This window comes from Eriocheir sinensis, chromosome 27 (genome assembly GCF_024679095.1).
Source record: "Eriocheir sinensis breed Jianghai 21 chromosome 27, ASM2467909v1, whole genome shotgun sequence".
Lineage (NCBI taxonomy): Eukaryota > Metazoa > Arthropoda > Malacostraca > Decapoda > Varunidae > Eriocheir > Eriocheir sinensis.
The window spans coordinates 17,620,914-17,629,941 of record NC_066535.1 but is presented as its reverse complement, the minus strand read 5'-3'; the positions used below and the strand labels follow the sequence as shown (position 1 = coordinate 17,629,941).

The following is a 9,028-nucleotide window of genomic DNA, read 5'->3' as shown; positions in this document are numbered from 1 at the left end:
GGCCTTGTTGTGTATGTGTGTATATGTAAATGTGCGTGTGCGTTTGTTTGTGTGTGTGTGTGTGTGTGTGTGTGTGTGTGTGTGTGTGTGTGTGTGTGTGTGTGTGTGTGTGTGTGTGTGTGTTGAGCATCACCGGAGTCCACGTTCTCTCAGGGTCCAGCGAGGCGGCCGTGCCAGACACCAGCAAACATTAGGCTAACAAAAGGCTCTTAGGACAATTATTTATCACCGGCGTTATTTAATCCTCCTCCCCATTATGCGCATCATAACTCCGGCTGTCATCGGGGGCTGTGGTTAGCAGGAGCCCCGCGGCGGGTGGACGGGGCGCGCGTCGCCTGCCGCCCAATAAAACGCCGATGTAATAGATAACAAAGACTCCGAAATGTGGTTATTACCGCTCGAGAGGATGATAACCGCGGCGATAATCACGGGGCGTCGCTAAATTTCCCCCATTACGTACTCGTCACTTATGTAATTAAGCGGCGGTAGATGATCAGATAACGGAATGTAAACAAACCTGTGACAATGGCGGGCCACGAAGGACCCAGACATTAGGTGTGCTTAGCCTCGACCCGTGAAATCTGCAGGGAAGGGAGACGATCAGAATCAATTAGGGTGTCACTGGCAGCTCCGCCTAATATGCATTTAGATTCCGGTAATTATAGTGTGGCGAGGGAGGAGTGGGAGGAGGCGTAAGTGGGTGCAGAAAGCAATGCATAAAGGTTACGACTTGAAGTGGACAGGTGCTGGTGGGCTGGAATGTGGAGGCTTGTGAGCGGAGTTTGCGGGTAGGTGGAGCTGGGTGGAAGTTGAAGTAGTGAGTAGGTGAGTGAGGACTGGATGTTAAGATGTGAAGTGGACAGGCGCTGGTAGACTGAGGGGTGCAGGGTTGTGTGGGGGAGGTTGTAGATAGATGTATTGCAGTGTAGTGGGGTGGTGGATATGAAACGGCGTGTATAAGTACTGCAGGTTTTGGACAAGTAGATGTGGAGAGAAACAAAAGATAGATGGAAATGGGATGAGGCAATGAACAGGAGGCGGTAACAGGTATGGGGTGGTGTACACAAGAGCGTGGGAAAGACGGTGAGGGCCAGGTGAGAGGGACAAAAAACGAGGAAATGCAGCACGTCACGTCATCGAGCAGGTGCATCGGCGAGGGAGGGGCCAGGTGTTGCAGCCGCGGCGGGGAGCACTAACCCTCGTCACAAGAAGTTCAATCACTGCAATACCCTTCAATACGTAATGCCAAGTGTCCATGCATCTGGCGGGTGTATCTTTTTACCCGAATTCTAATACATACCAGCGACATCACTTCCAGCGGCTGACATAACGAGTAACAGTTGTATGACCAATGTTACCTGCAGGGACATTGACGAGGAAAATAAAAAGCATTAGATTCTGAACGAGTAGGGATTTGACACCAGATGCTTCGATGTAAATACCAGACAAGTGATCTTTCTGTTCCCCGGCTGACTTATTACCAGGTTCAGCCAGCAATGAATTCCAGGGATTGTGTAAGAGTAATTAAAAGTGCTGGAGTGGAGAATGTTTACAAGCTCATTCTAGGTTACATAAACTTTCTGGTACCACAAACTTACTAACACAGACCTCAATAATGTGTCTTGTGTCGGGTCAGTTCAAGAGACCTACCAAAATATGATTCATTCACCTTGAAGAACATGATCGCAGAATAGTTAAGGACTTCCAGAGTATTAATAAGACGATGCACTCTATCAGGCAAACTATTTGAAACACATCGTCAAATCTACTACTAAACTTCATCATTCTTTTATTACACCTGTTTTCTTTATAGCAGCAGAAAGTTACGGGCGATTATTAAAGTTTTTCTTCACACCCTACTCTGTCTTCCTCACCGTACAAAAAAATGGCAAAAATGAAGCAGCTGACCAACGCCGCAGCGATGAAAACGGCGGCATTCCGGGCGAGGGTGCAGGCAAGAAGCGCTCGCCGTTCGTAGCATCATGACTCGCTGGACCGGGCTTTGGAGATCGAGGCAGCAAAACACCCGAGGAAGTGCAAGTTAATGTTCTCCGTTTAGTGCATCGCCGGCCACGTACACACGGCCGCCACCAATAATGACCGGGCCGGGTATCAACGAAGGGCAGGGTACATTTTTATAATTGTTTTTCTTGATTCATACGTCTTAATGGCCCCGCGTCTAATTTACTGCTTTAATTTTAAGAGGTATTACAGGTTAAATTACTTGCCGGTGATTACGAAGATGGGATTACAAGGGAAGCGAACACCAAATTACGGATGCATCGTCCGCTCTAATAACAGGAACGTTACAAGTTAATTCCAAGAGAAAATGAGAGAGCGAGAGCGAGAGAGAGCAAGGGCGAGAGCGAGAGCGAGAGCGAGAGAGAGAGAGAGAAAAAAAAAACAGGGGGGGGGGGTCAGGGGGTGTAAATCGTCGCCTGCCTTCCGACACTGCAGCTCCCCGCCATCCCTCACCGGGGGCCGCGGCGCGCTGGTATCTCAACGCTGATAAGACACGTAACGAATGGCCGCCTCTCGACTGCCTCATGAAAACGATATTGACAAAAAAAAGAAGAAAAAAAAGGAAAAAAAAAAAGGAATATGGAATGTGATGTATCTTCTCCACACCCTGACACTGCCTTATTGTTATTATTATTATTATTATTATTATTATTATTATTATTATTATTATTAGTAGTGGTGGTGGTGGTATGGTAGGTAAGTAAAGTTTTCACGCTTTCTTTAGACGTGAGAGGTCGCATCATTATAGAAATATGCGTCTTATTCTCTCCCCTCCCCCTTTTCTCTCTCTCTCTTATTAAAAAAGATGAAATTTTGACTATGGCTGAGGCGAGTCGTAAAAGTTGACGAAGCCTGGACGGACCACTGAGACGATTGAGACCTCGTTTTGAAATGCCCTGAAAATGATGGCTACAAACACACACACACACACACACACACACACACACACACACACACACCACCTAATACACCAAAACTCACACACTCACAAAACCATCATCGTCACCGCATTATTCGTCGCCGTAAATCCGCCCTCACTCCCTCCCTCCCGCCCTCCCTCGGTCCCACGGTTACGGCGCGGGGAGGTGCCTGCAACCCCCTGTTTTACCTGCAGAGTTATGGTCGAACACTTACAAAAAACAGGCCTGGAGGAGAGCTATGAAAACACCTACAGCTACTCTTACACCATGCAGAAGCCGTTTACCCCTCGCGATTTACACGGCTGTTTGTGATTACTATCGTGTTAATTGCGTTGGTGCACCCATTATCTGCCTGCCTGCTGCTTCTCCCCTCCACCTTCCTTCCTCCTCTTCCCCCCTCACGCTACTGCCACTTTGTCCTACGTCGCTCCCTCCCTCACCCCTTCACCACCATCCCTGAAACACTACCATCACCTCTGATACATACAACAGCTGCCTCTCTCTTCCACCACATTACTACCACTATGTCCTACGTCGCCACCCCCCCCCTAACCACCACCCCTGAAACACCATCATCACCTTCGACACATACAACTTTCATATTTTGTTTGTTTCATAGGATTAACGTGTTGCGGGATTTTTTTGTTTTGTTTATTCCGTGCTCCGTCTCCTTTGCCGCGGGAAAGAACACGTGCTCTCTACCCACTCTACACACACATCGACCTTGTTCTATTTGACGTTGTAGCTCCTCTTTAGTTCCCTTACTCGCAACTAAACGCGGTTGTATCTCTTGACCCCAGGAAAAAAAATGCTCGTAAGTCTTGGCCCAGCAAAAAGAAAGAAAAAAGAGACATCATAAACATCACTGTTATCAGCACAAGCATCAACAGCTCCACCACCATCAACACTACCGCCAACACCATCAATAACACAGGCATAAAAGAGGATAAAACAACGACAAGGCTATGAAAAAAAACATCAAGAAAAACACAATCACCACCATCACCACCAACACCACCACCAACAACAACAATGGCAGCAAGAATTATATATAACCCTCGACAAATAATACCAACACTTGACGGCCAGTTTCCCCGAGATAAGAGTTTTGATTCTTCTCCTCTAACTCGAAATCTGTCAACTGGTTTAGAAACACACACACACACACACACACACACACACACACACACACACACACACACACACACACACCATGACCCGATGCAATCACCTCCATTTGTCTTTACCTTGTGTGTTTTTTCTAATCCAAGACTGGCATTATGTGATCCCTCGATATCGAACGCTGGCCAATTTTTTCCCTACGTACTCGATACAGGGAGAGGTCAGGAGTCCATAATCCCCATGTTTCCCAGGTCCTCAGCACCGGCTCCTCAATCGCACAACAGCGACACACGTTACCCTGCCCTGCCCGCGGCTAGGGAGCAAAGCAGCCGAAGAAACTGCAAGACATGACAGAGGAGTAGTTTGTTCCCGAGCCATCATTGTTCTCAAAGTCGCCTTCTCCTCTCTCTCTCTCTCGACCAGAACAGTAATGAAGGGACGGGGAAAGGGAGGGAGAAAGAAAAGGTCGAGGAGATAATCTGAAGGGGCAAGGAATGAATATATGAGGGAATTAAGGACCATAGAAAACGATAAGGAGAGAAAGGGAGACGTAATGAATGGGAGGGATAATGCAAAGGAGAGGAGGGAAGGTAGGGAGGAGGAAGAAAGGGGAGGGAGGTAGATAGGTAGTCAAGAGGGGGAGAAAGGTAGAAGGAACGTAGGCAGGTAGTCAGGGAGGGATGCCAGGCGTGTGGGTGAAAGGGAGGAGCGTGAGGTGATAAGGTCAGCCGACTCAGGTGTGTGGGACCAGGTGTGACAGCCATCAACATTGCAGGAGAGTGTCGGGCCTCGTCGGGATGGCGTGAGGAGGAGAGATGAGGGAGGGAGAGAGGAAATGATGGCGTGTAACAGACTTGACCTCCTATGAATGCTAATACTTGAAAGGGAGGAGGATGGAGGCTGTTTTTAAAGTGCGTGTGTGTGTGTGTGTGTGTGTGTGTGTGTGTGTGTGTGTGTGTGTTCTACCTTATTCTTATCTTGTCTCTCGTTATTTTTTTTTATTCTTCACATTTATTTTTTTTCCATCTGCTTCATTCTCTCCTCACGTCCTTCGTTTTCTCTTAACTTTCTCTACACGGATTCAGTACTTCCATTTCCATGTTTGTCCATTTCTTCCTTCTTCTCCCTCTTTACTTTCTTTTTCCTGTTTATTTTCTTTTATATACTGGCCTGTGTCGGGCCTTGTTCCAGAGGTTTAAAAGTAAATACACGCAAAAAAAAAAAAAAAAAATTTCTAATTACAAACATTAGATCCATCACCTGCAACGCATTTGAAAGTGTGGACGAAATAAAATATATGGGATTGCACTGCAGCCGATCCTTAATAATTATCACTTAATCCGGAGAGAAAGGGAAGAATACGCTGTCTGTCTGTCTATGTCTGTCTGTCTGTCTGTCTGTCTGTCTGTCTGTCTCTCTCTCTCTCTCTCTCTCTCTCTCTCTCTCTCTCTCTCTCTCTCTCTCTCTCTCTCTCTCAGGTCCTAAATATTCCCTGCCCAAACTCGACAGGCTATTGAGAGATCACGCGGCTGGTAAGGGCGGCTGTGGGAGCTGTTGCAGTGATCCCTCTCAGCACATACTTATTAGGAGGCCGAGGGAGACGAAACACGAAACAGCCTGACCCTCGCAGTGCACCTAAGCGACTGATGATGGCTGGAGATTGGACACGATTTATGAAACGCAAATGAATAAAACAAGAATTTCGTTGATGAGTGAATTGTGTCCATCTAATAAGTGATATGTAATACACTAAGGTGATTTGAGTATTTGACGATGATACGGGGTGCCGGGTTCATGACGAGGGTGCAAGGGCAGAAAATTATAAGGCGATGAGAGGCCGCCAGGCAGGTAGGGTGTTAATTCTGACGGCCTGAGAAAATAGATGCCCTTTACCACGAGCGTCGATGTAAATTAACAGCAGGAATGAGTAAGATGTGATGCAGCATGAATGGCGGTGTGAAGGGAAAGGACGCTGTTTGGGACTTCTGACAGCCATCCCTTGGAAGTGGAGAGGGAGCAGCAAGTAGCGGGCTTTTTTTTTTCATTATTTTTTTATTTTTTGTGTGTGCCTTTGAGCTGCCTCCTTTGCTGTAAAAAACAAATAAATAAAACCCTCCTCATATGATAACTTACTAAACGAACTACTAAACTAAAGTTACGACAGTTTGCCTTCCCCAGGTTTCCCCAGGTACCCATTTTATCGACCACCCCGAAAGGCCGGATGAACAGGTGGGCGAACTGCACGCCGACTGCTCAGGCCAGGGTTCCAGTTCAAGCCCGTAGATTCGTATTAGGCAAGATAACCACTGCACCACTGGCACACACACACACACACACACACACACACACACACACACACACACACACAAAGACACACACACTTATGAGAGTAATGTATCAATAAAGAATATCAGATAATTCAGATGGCAATACATCAAACAACCACAATGATAATACTTACCCCTGACATCGGGCGACGAGCGCTTCATCTTCTCGGTGCACGGATCAGCAAAACTGGAATGCACATAGCAGGCTGCACTCTGGAATTGAAGAAATGCGTACAACTTAATAATTATAACGTTTGCCACAATTCATTAAGTTCGACTAATAAATAATTAACAGGTAAAATACGCAGGCTATGCTTTTTGTGCCGAAAATGATGATGATTTGTCGCTGTATTTTCTTTTAGTGGGGTGTCCACTTCTGAATAATATACTCTTTTTCTATTAATCACTATCAATCTATATCTTTATAAACTGCTCTTGCTGCACGAACTTGACGTTGTGAACTAGTCTGCCTTGCGTGCTGCAGTGATTTACTAAGGCAGGTTCAACCACATTATAATGGTGTTTGTATTAGCCAGACGAAAAGTTCTCCTCCATTATGATTCCAGCAGCCAGCAGGGCGGGCACTGGGTATTCTCCTTCCATGATGCGGAGAAGCTTCATTCAGCGGACCCTAGTGCCCGGAAGTTACTGTGATCGTTAAGGTGGAGCAAGGCGTGCATATTATGTCTAGGCAATGGATCAGACCACACTTGGTTGCACTGACATCGAAATCAGAAGCAGATGCGTAAATACTTTGAAGGAGTTGTCAAATATCAAATAGTATATTTGGGACTGAGTGAGGTGGGGAGGCTTACGCGGAACAACAATACTATATATATCTATATCTATCTATTTATCTATCTATCTATCTATGTGTATACACACACACAAACTCACTCTCTCTCTCTCTCTCTCTCTCTCTCTCTCTCTCTCTCTCTCACACACACACACACACACACACATGCACGTATATATTGGTATATTTCAAAGGCAGAGTCAATCGACGAGATCTTCGCATCTCTAAATAGGATATGGAAAGTTTTTCGTTGCCAGCGGCTGGAACGCAGACAAAAACGCGTGTTGATAATCATCTACATGACGCCCAGACTGTAGTCAACGGGTGCTGGCTCAGGGACAGCCGATATCACAATGTAGTCGAGAGAAAGTGATGCGGTACGTGTTTAATCCTTCACTTCATAAATAACCTTTTTATTCCTTTCACTTTTTCAAGAGTGTTCCACCCGAATAAGAACTGAGTAACACGCTACGACAGAGACAGCAAAAGGGTCAGCAAAAAGGAGACACCCTGACAGATACAAGGTGATAAACATGAAAAAAAGAAGTTAGCAAAACGACTTTCTAGTCCTGTCCCTCCACAACACATCTGACAAGGAGTTTCTAAAGACTTCGTCTCTGCGACAGGCTAAAGGGGGAACTCAAGGTCATTGGCCAGTACTCGACGAGAGAACTGAACCTCCAGGTAACCCGAACGCAGGTGAGGCCCTCTGAACAGCACACGCTCCGCTCCCTTCAGGTGAGGCGTGGCATCGTCCATCACACGTGAGGCCGCTTTCCCTCCCTTCCTCCCCCCTACTCCCCCAGCGAAGGCCTGCAGAGAGAACGTCACCTGGCCTCATCAGCGCCGTTCATCATCTCAGTGAAGTGACTCAAGGCATTGAATAGTTTGTGTAGAGCGTTTTGCAGGTGTGTGTGTGTGTGTGTGTGTGTGTGTGTGTGTGTGTGTGTGTGTGTGTGTGTGTGTGTGTGTGTGTGTGTGTGTGTGTGTGTGTGTAAGCACGTTCGTTGATTAGTTAGTCAATCACCGAAGAAGCCAATTGCTTACAATGGTAATCTAAAAATAATAATTAAACGTGCGTGTATTACGAGCAGGGACTGGTTGGCGAATTGATTGTCTCTCGTGGCTGCCGGACGGTAGCTGTCTCACTCACTCCCTCGCCACATTCATCACCTCCACAAGCACCCGTTAACACGCCCAGCCACACGCCCGTAAAAAAATGTAGCTGAACGCCAGACCAAGCTCTTCATGAAGTCAGTGTCATTTGCATCTCCATCCTCGACCCGCCGCCCCGACAGGTCCGTTCACCGCAATTCGCCACCCTGTCTTTGGTTAGGGGCGCTGTGCAGCCTCAGAGTTATCGCCATCGCGGCCACCTGCTTCCCGCCGAGCCTGAGCGTGCGCCCCCAGTCACGGAACGGTGCAGCCATTTAGTGCAGAGTTCTAAGTTCGGCTCGCGCCCCAGTGTTGGGTAAGGAGAGACTTATCAGTGGGCCGAGACTTCTGCATATATAAAATAACTAAAATTATCAGGCAGTGGGAATCGCATAGCTCTTTTGTACGGTCAAGAGGCTCCATATCACACAGGGTCGCCGGAAGAGCCTGAAGAACCCTGCCGGAGTGGTGTTTACCTACGCATGGTGGTGCACACAGGGCGGCAGTGATGGTGGTGGTGCCGCAGGTGATGACAGCGATATTAACGGTCTTTGCCTGGTGGAGGTGGAACAATGGTGATGGACGAATGGAATTTATTTTCCTTTATCATTTTTGACTGGTTTTGAAGTTTACATCGATTGACTAATGAATTAAAGGAATATGTTGGACTTGAAAACATTCATCGA

General features: G+C 47.0%; 1 long non-coding RNA gene across 1 annotated transcript in view; it reads right to left on the bottom strand.

The window, feature by feature from the left end:
* Window positions 1-6,523: 6,523 nt before the first annotated feature.
* The window catches only part of LOC127004211 (uncharacterized), a 93,701-nt gene continuing 91,196 nt past the window's right edge, over window positions 6,524-9,028 (bottom strand). Inside the window, exon 3 of the long non-coding RNA XR_007757688.1 lies at window positions 6,524-6,604. This is a non-coding gene — a long non-coding RNA (uncharacterized LOC127004211). The remainder of the gene's footprint in view (window positions 6,605-9,028) is intronic.